Consider the following 9,830-nt stretch of genomic DNA (forward strand, 5'->3'; position numbering starts at 1 on the left):
TCCCGTGCTCCCATCGCCGGAGAGGGCCGTTGGGTGCAGGTTCGGCAGTTACCCCTTAGAACAAAACGTTTTTTCCGCGTTAAAGGTCCCACCGGCTCTAGGTGCCGCTGCGTGGGGCTGAGCCGCCGCCTGCGCCCGGGCTGAGGGGAGTGAGTGCAGGCCGGGGGTGCAGTGAGGCCTCACCGTGGAAGTGCTGTTGGAAGTTGTTTCAGTTTGATTAAATGCATTCGTCCGTATGAAGTCCGTTTGAACTTAGAAATTCAAGACCAGGTTGGATGGGGCTCTGAGCAACCTGATTTAGTTAGCTCACTGCAGGGGGGTTGGACTAGATGACTTCTAGGGGTCCCTTCCAACCCAAAACATTCTATGATTCTATGATTAGGAATTGTATTTTCCAGGTACAAATGAAATGGAGCAAGCTCCTCGTTTATGGGTGATTTTTGGTAGTGTTCACTATGCAGAGAGGTGGTGGAGGCCCCATTCCTGGAAACATTCCAGGCCAGGTTGGACGGGGCTCTGAGCAACCTGATCTGGTTAGCGGTGTCCCTGCTCCCTGCAGGGGGGTTGGACTAGATGACTTCTAGGGGTCCCTTCCAACCCAAAACATTCTATGATTCTATGATAAATAGTAGTCCCTATCTAAAATAAAATTGGTCTGTTGTGCAAGCACTGTCAAAAGGCCGGGAGAACCTGGGAAAGCAGGGTGAAACACTTTTTCTCCTTAAATCCATAGGATAGCGGGTGTCAAAAAGCAAGTGCTGAAGAGAGATTCAGTCAAGGAACCCAGGAGCTCACCCTCTGGACATACCGACCCCTGCTGTGCAGCTGCCACAGTGAAGGGCAATTGCTGGTTGGTCAAAGCACTTCAGTCCTGTTCTTACAGGGACACTAAGGAAGACACTGCAAGTAGCGGTGACTGTCAAAGGGAGGAAACTCTGGCAGAGGTTAACAGGTAAGAGAGACTGAGTGAAACAGCACGTAAATGTTAAGTTATTTAAATAGTATCATGAAGAGGGGAAGCCACAGTCTGCTGTGATAGTAACCACGTGGCCAGCTTGTCAGCTGATAAAGTTAATCAACAGTTTCGTGCCAAGTGAAAAGTGAATGGATTTATTGGGCATGGAATTGCTGCAAACGAAATCCTTCCCTGAACATGATTTTTCTGGGGTGTCTGGAGTGAATGGTAAGACATACCTGTATTAGATGCCCATATTGACCTTGAAAGAAACTGATTAGAACAGCCTTAAAGCAAAGTGACATCCAAAACAGAAATATTTTAAACCTAGGATAAAAACCATATGGTCATCGTGCAGTGCAGTAGGCCAGATGCTAAAAGAGTGAATCGATGGTGTGATTGCTTATTTTGTCATAATAAAATACTTCTTCTCTAAAGCTAAGACTTTCTGTTAGTTCCAGTTTTTGCTCTAAGAGGAAGTACAGTTTGCTTCAGGGTTCATGCTGCTGTGATTAAAACAAATAGTATAGTCCTGAAATCGTGCTGGAGTTCTGAATGGGTCTGAATAATTTAGTTATTAACCTAGAGAACTTTATTCTGGTCTTGATCACTAGTGATTGTGTTATACGTTAGTCTTATGAGTAAAATATTTTCTAAGAGTGGTATATTTCAAAGCCTATGGTAGCGGAAGCATTTTTCATTCGAAGCTTTTAGAAGCCTGATAGCTGTGAATATCAGCTGTTTTGCTTCAAACCCTATGTCCTATCATGCTCTTATTTGTCTATGGTCTCAACCCTCTTTTTTTCTCCCCCCACTTTGTTTTTCATCTGTTTTGTTTCCTCTGAGGTTTTTGGAGAGCTGCTTGTTTTTGTGATGAATCTAAGAGCCTGTTACATGAGGCCAGGCAATAATAGTGGAGCTTATGATTAATATTTACACATTTCTCCTCCAGCTGTTCTAAAACAAAATGGAAGAAAAAAATCCAAATGCTTCTTTGTTTACCAAATCCATTTCACTGTATTTCTGTGTAGATGGCTTGAAGATCTGTTGTTGATGTGACTGGGCAGATATGCTTATCAACAACAGACTTAATTGCATCTTCTTTGTTTCTCCCAAGATTCATCTGGCAGGTATTGAGAGGTGGTGGTGATCCCCAGTACCTCTGTTAAAACTGTTAAGGTTCCTTGAGTGAACGTGGCAGACAGTATTTCACAGTGTCTCCGATCATTTCTCTATCCCCAGCTCTGTGCTGCAGTTAACGCTGGTTTCTTTCCTGATATGCCCCCCCCCGCCCCCAATAAAAACCCTTTGCATTTTTGAATTTTAATTTTTCTCTCTCTTTAGGGAAACATATTTACAATGTGTCACTACTTTTCTTTACATTTCTTATATATGCTGTAATGTAATCTAATGGTAAGAGCTGCACATTTTCAATACTTCTGAATTTCTTTTGTAGTACAAAGCTCCTAATATTTCCCTTTGTCTTTTCACACATTATTTTTTTCATGGCTGATTCATTAGTTTTGAAAAGTTCCGTCTTTTAAGTTCATGAAGTAGTGCCTTTCTTTTTCTTAACCTTTATATTTCTTCTAGTAGAATGTTTTTCATCTTCACCTCTCTTTTTCTTCTCATGTCATCAAGATGTTCCTCTCCTTCCCCCCACCAATAATTCCCTTGCATGAATGTTTCGTTATTTGACAATGTGTGTTTGCGGCTTTTCCCTTCACATCCTCCAACTACTTTATCTTTGTTTCTCTGTTACATGTCCAAAGCTCCACAACACTTGTCTTCATCTTCTTCACTTCGTTTAGGTTGGTGTCACTCGGCTTCTCTTGCCAGGTCAATCCAATATCCCCTGACCAAGGCACCCAGGGAACGCGTGCTTATCTGTCACGTAACTGATCTGCATTCACAGCTTGACCATAGCCCAGTCAAGTGTGATGGGGGCATATGTACCTAAGTCCTTTTGTCATCTTACTGAATGGGCATGCTCCACGCGATGATGGCATCTATCATTTGTGTTTAGGGCACGTCCAGCTACATGACAGAAGGAAGGCTGTGGGGCTCTTGCAAGGGAGAACTGCAGGGAGACTGCCGTGGGTTAGTGAGTGATTTGTGCGGCTGACAGCCTGCTTCCTGACCAACTCTGAGGGACTCTCAGGAACGAAGATGACAGGCTGAGTTATATGTTCTGGCACACCATGAGCTGGCTATCCTTGCTTTAATTATCTCATGCTAAAACCTTAATTTTCATAAGGAATGTGAAATCCCAGTTGTATTTAATTTAGGTCTCTTACGATTCTTTAGTCATTGCTCTGTTTCTCAATTACAGCTCGATGTTATGACAGAAGTTTTTTGATTCCCTTTCTGTGGAAGGAAATGTCCCCTATTTAGCTTGGCTTTTCTGCAGCATTTAATGATTACTTCCCCATGGCAATTGTCAATGAACCTGGGACAATCCAAATCACTAGTACGCCTTCACTTTTTTTAAGGCAACACAGGTCACATTCCCATAGTCATTCAGCAGACTAAAAGACATAATCCACTTGCAGAACTCATTCCCAATTATTTTATTTTATTTTTTTTACCCTCAGGATGATGTGGACAGGTCTCTCCAGCATAGCAAAACAGTCTATAAAATGAAAGTTCTGTTTGCTGCAAAAGCCCTCATATCACATTATCAAATTGTCATATTAAGCCTCAGTAAAACCAGTTTTTCCTGTGCAGAGAAAGGAAGTCTTACCCTGGCCAACAGAGCCTTAGTGCTTCGCTTTTTCTGGTAGATCTCAAGCTCTTTTGAGTGATTTCTTCCCTCACGTTAGGAGGGGATTCTGTGCTTATGAGCCCATGAAAATAGCTATCCCTTTTGCCTTCTTCCCTCCTATTTTCTGTGCATTGCTTTGATTCTCCTTAGGGTTTTAGAACACTGCCCATCCCTGTAGTTGCCAGCACTGAAATTCATGGCAGATGTTGAGCTCATTCTTGTTCTGCAGGTTAGACTTTTTGCTCCCTCCCTTCCTCAGCCCAGCTTGTGGTATTTGTAGGTCACATGCTGGGTGAGGCAGTTCTCAGTTGGCTGAGCTTCCATGATTTTTGGTGAAAACTGTTACTTTTCTTTGTCAGCTGTTTAGTTTCTGTGCTATAGGAGGGTGTGACATTTGGGTGGTTCCCAGGAAAAGTTTTTCCTGGGTGTAGGGTAGGCCACCAGCACAGCCCAGTACCATCACTGTTCCTTTATGTAAGAGTTATTTTTAAATCATATAAATCTTTAAATCACTTTGCTGTGTGAGCTGCTTTACCGTCTTCCATTGTGTCTTCACAGCTCTCATCCATAATTCATTTGGTGATTTATTATTACCTGGAATTAACTCTAGAATTAATGTAAAGTACTGCATTTTTTAACAGGCGTTTTATTACCAAGCTAATTTGGGGGGGGGTTTTGTTGTTGGTCAAGTGTGTTTTCAGCAGTCTTTGTAGCATTGAAGTTTGCAAGGCAAGTACAGATACCTCGTGTCAGCTGTCAGAATAACATTTCAAGTTGGCTAATGCTATGTTTTAAAACATAAACCATGAAATATTACAAATAGCAATACGGTATTCTTCCACCAACAGCAATGAAAGAGGGATGCAACTGGGAAAGATTGTCTTGAATTTTAAGTTTTAATTAAAAGAAATTGATTTTAAAATGACCCAGTGTAGGCTAATAAGCTGCACTATAACTTCTAGTATGATTAGTAGACTTATCAAAGGGACTGCCTCATTTTGGTTCTGAACACCGTGTATAAATTTTAAAAATTTTCTTTTTAAATGCTACCAGTGGTACTGAATGTATTTTGAAATTAGACTTACTCAGGTGACTACTTATTTCTTCTAGAAAATGAAAGAGATTTGATGATTCCTTATTTAAACCAATGTAAGAATACCATTTAGCTTGAAAGTAGCTACATCCAGATACTGGCTGCCTTGTACAGTGAAATAACTTTTTGTGGATTTGGGGAGTTTTGAAAGCTACTTTTGTGGGGTTCTACCTCTAAACTACCAGGAGATGGCACCAGGCACATATATTATCTGCACCCTTTCAGTTTAGTCTTGAACTACAAGAAGTTCATTTTACTGTTATGTACTTTAGACAAGTTTTAGATGCATTTCTTTTGCTAGTTTTTAAAACTTTGTTCCAGAGTGAAGGAAATGCTTAACTTGATGCCCAGTTTTGATGTTTACCTTTGGTTGCTGTTGCATTAAAGACAATTTAAATGATGAACAGTTATTTTTAAAGGTTTCAAGTGAAGACAGGAATCTTGTTTCAGAATCAGAAAGAGCAGAACTTAAATGAGCTTTCCATGCCTTGAAAAATCCATAGAGCTTGATGAAGTCATGTTACAGTGGTAACAGGTAATGTGAAATCCACTGAATCCAGCTCTTCATGATGTAATCCCCTTTACTACTTAATCCCCAACCTGAAGGTTGATAATTTGCAAGATGAACATTAATCCAGTTCATGTTACCTCCTGTGACATCTGAAGTCTTCGTATTAATAAACTAATGGAAAACTAAGGAGTTCTTAGGTAGTTTAGACCTACTAAGCTGGTATACTGCAGTTTAGCTTTAAATTGAAAACAGGTCTTCTAAAGAACAGATTTATCAGTGGTGACTTTGACTGTCAATGGGTTATCAGATACTGAGGAGCAAAAGGGTCCAGCAAATCGGTAGCATAGTAAATACACCTTGATAGTACCGTAAGGACTTTTGATAGTATCCTGTTGTATGATTACAGCATGTTAGATGACAGTTGTTATTTTGTGATTGCTTTCTAATCGTGTCACTTCTGTTGTATAACCATGATGGACTTGTTCAATTAATTGTGTTGCAAGGAATACAATACAGCTTACATAATGCCTAAGAATTATGATGACTGAAGAGGTAAATATAGTGTGAAAAGCATTAGAAATATTGGAAGCAAGTTCCTTAATTTCCTCTTGAAAATTAGAGTGTTTATGCTTTTTTTTTTTTTTCTACAGTTAGATCCTTAGGCAAGTTAGGTGCCCTGTTGTCAGAATGATAATCATTACTGAAAATAGGCATGCAAAATATTAAAAATCTTTCTCCTAAGTATTGGACAGCTTAAGAAAATGGTAAAGGATGACTCTCTAAATAAGGTATCTATTCCCGTATCGAAGGAGGAATTCTTTAGAGAATGTAATTTATTTCAAGAAAAACATCCTTTTTAACATGTTTTGAGAAATTTATGCATACCAGAACAAATGGCCACCAATGTGTCATGACAGTGAGATGAGCTAAAATATTTTGAGGCACCCAGCCCACATGTGCTGGGACTATTCCCTGAGCCATTCCTCTCCACCTCACTACCTGCACCTCTCACTGCACATTGTTACCTTGGGAAGTCTAATCCTTTAGCACGGAGGCAAATGCCTGACTTCTAAGTTTTCTGTGATGTCTTCATCAGAACTCATCTGTTCTGCTGGTTAATAGCAGAAGAAACACGAGCAGTCTGGGAGTGTTGTGAGTTGTTAAAAATTCCTTTATCTGGAAATCGGGTCAATACATTCTTACTAACATTGTTAGCTTAAAAGCAAGTAAAGAAGATGTCTTTGCACAAGAACAGCATTGAGCAAGGTATGGGAAGTATCAGGTACAAAACAAAGCTTATACGATTCTGCTTGAAGTCTAAAGAAGCTCTTCTCAATTCATCACAGATCACATGGAAGGTGACATGTCCTACTACTTAATTATTTTTTAATGACAGTCATCAAGTAATAAATAAGCACTTAAATATTTCTTAGAGTTTAGTCATTGATTCATTTTCAGTCTGGCAGCCACTTAAGAAACCAGGGAGGACTATTTTGGATTCCGTTTGCCCTTAAAAAAACCCACTTAAGTGGGACCATTTGCAAAGTAGCTAGGGAAACAAGTGAAGAAAGGATTTGCTACTACAGTTTGAACAAAATAACTTTATTTTCTAAGTCATTAATGAGCCCAGAAGGACATGCTATTCACTGCTTGTTGCATTAGTCAGCACTGGCAAAAATTTTAGGAGGAATACTAGAGAAGAGAGGAACAATATTTGAAAGTTCACGCTAGTTATCTGCATCTCCTGCACAACGGATGGCCTCATCCAAGCCTCATGATCTGATGTTGCTAGGAGTGTAAAAATGGAAACCAGATGGCTTGGTAATGTGAGTAGCAGTTTGATGCTAATTGTTCCTTACAGTCTCCCTTCCTTGAAGTCTGATTTGAGTGAAAACATGGCATTATTGCTCAAGGTAAGCTATTCCTTGGTTGTAATCTGACCATTAGTGGACAGGTAGCCTAAGAGTAGATACTTACTCTAAGGTTCAAGTCACTCTTGCTATCAAGGAAAATTCATTGAGCTAAGACAAAGTTGTACTTTGTTTGTGTTAGCTGAATGATTTGCCACATCTTTGATCTGATAAGTTTGTTTGAGCCTTTAAAGGCATTAATGAAGAAGCCCGTGGATGCGGACTTGCATGTAATGAAGCAGCAACCTAAGCAATGATCTAACATTTGTCAGAGAGAGCCAAAAAATATAATAAATATAAATACCTATTTTTTTATTAAATGCAGTGTTACTGTCGTTTTTGCAGAAATGCAATATAGTCTATTAAAACAAGAGAGAAAGGTTACGCAGACATTCTGCTTCATGAGAAAAAAAAACACTGGTAATAACTGATTACCCAGTTACATCAAGGGGTGGCATCATTCCTTTGCTTTGCTCTTTGCTTAAGCTACATGTTCGCCCAGGGTTTCTTTTTTTGTTACAAGCTCTCTTCTGGGACCGTGCAGCGTGACTGTATGATGTTTTGCAAGGTGACACTGTCCCTTGTGGCTACTGCAGTCAGGAGTCAACACTGTTTCATTTCCATCCTTGCTTGCAGGGACTTCATGTGAACTTGGGCTAATCAGTTTGGATCTGAGTTTCCGGCAAAGGACTTACAAGTTCTGCAAGCTTAGGTACATTGCATTTCTGCAACTTCTACCTTAGAGGTGCCTTGCTCACTCCCATCTTTTTATTTTAAAGAGCAAAGAGATTCTGCTTTTTTTTTTCTTTTTTTAGAGATGTGACAGTGATGATGCTGACACTTGCTTATTTAATACTATGATATGTGAACAGTCATTGAGCATTGAGAAGATTGACGTTCAATAACTTTTGCATCCAGAAGATAGCCAAACCCTCATCTCCCATGCCCAGAGAAGTGTTCTTGTCAAGCTTTAGGCTAGTTTGGCTGGCAATGTTCCTTATCCCATCTGTTGAAACTGTGCCACAGAATTTAAAATCCATTTGAAGACAGAAGGGGAAAGGAAGAGATTGGGTTTTAATGGTCAGACCTGGCAAAGAGAGTGTCCAGAACTGCAGTCCAGCTGCCAAGTTATTTTGTGTTTCACATACTTTATTTTCCATACAATTTGACTTTGCATAAGCTTTTTAGTACCGGTAAAATCTAAACTTACTGAGATCTCCTGCTCTGAATTAAAGTCGTGACAGAAAATCTCTTTCAATATTCCTTTTTAAAGACTAGTGCATTTGTTTATATGGCATTTTCATTGTAAACAATGTTAAAACACCACAAAACAATATTAGTGGGAAACAATAATAAAGATATGGTGCTCTAGTGATCATAGTAAACTTTAGGGGTACGTGTCTCGTGTTGTTACTACCTAAATAATCTCCTAAACTGTTGCAGGATGATTTACCATATCTGCTTGCTGCTATGCTAATTTGCTAGGTAAAATGCCTTGCATCTTTTTGTGTTCTCTTCAACATGCCCAGAGTTGCATGTAGCTCTTTCCACTCAACAGCATGACCAGATTGCTGAACTCTCTCTGCCAAAAGCTTTACCTTACTGTGAATGGCTGTCTCCAGTTACTGCCACACACGCGTTTTGCATTACACTGATGATGTTTAGATTTCATCTCCGTAGCAGCCTTAACTTTGCTCTGTCCTTGGGCATGTTTTGGCCAACCAGGTTGCACATGAATTTAGAAGTTGTAATAAACTGTGCTGACCTGCAGGTTTTTACACATTACCCTTGCCAATTTTGCATTATATTTACCATGCAAATGGCACTGTTATTCATAAATGGGGAAACTGAATCTACCTAAGTTCTCTGTAGACAGTAGAGGACATGCACATGATTACTCCATCCAGTGACAGCTGCACTGCTATTTAGTGAAAAATATGGAAAAAGTGCTGATAGTAACAAAACTGGACCTAGACTTAAACAAAAACCCGGAGGAAAGAAGCAGTAGCACACACATTACATATATATTCTCCAACATTAAACAGGATGCTGTAGAGCCAAAGGACATGATCTAATAGTGGGTAGGCATTATAAATAAAAGCTTTGTGTAACACCTTAAAACATGCAGTAACAAAAATAGTTTGACAGAGATGACCTCCATATGGATGCATTCTTAGGAGTAAGCAAGAAACTAGAGCTTAGGAAGCACTGTGTTTACTCTCACGTTCTCATTTACCCATGGCTTGCTGTGTCATGTTACCTCTTTTTTACCCTTGACCCCATTCTTCAATTTCACCTACTTTAAGATGGGGTTGCAGTAGTCGTGGTACCATAAATAACAGGTTTGAAAAGATTCTGTGATGTTTCTCTGGGCGCTGCTCATCAGCCACCTCTACTTGAGAGTTGGTTTGGTATGTGTAGTGTGTAGTTAGTATAAATGGAGTTTTACAGCTGCTAAGCACAACCAGAACTGGAAATTGATTTGTTTTAAATTGGCATGGAGAAATCACAAATGAGAAACTACCGGCTGCATGGTATTGTGAGACTTCTTGAAGATTTAGGCAAACAATTTAGATACTAAAAAAAGGGCCCCATTT

Source organism: Egretta garzetta, unplaced genomic scaffold (genome assembly GCF_000687185.1).
Source record: "Egretta garzetta isolate BGI_Z169 unplaced genomic scaffold, ASM68718v1 scaffold342, whole genome shotgun sequence".
In the NCBI taxonomy this organism is placed as follows: Eukaryota; Metazoa; Chordata; class Aves; order Pelecaniformes; family Ardeidae; genus Egretta; species Egretta garzetta.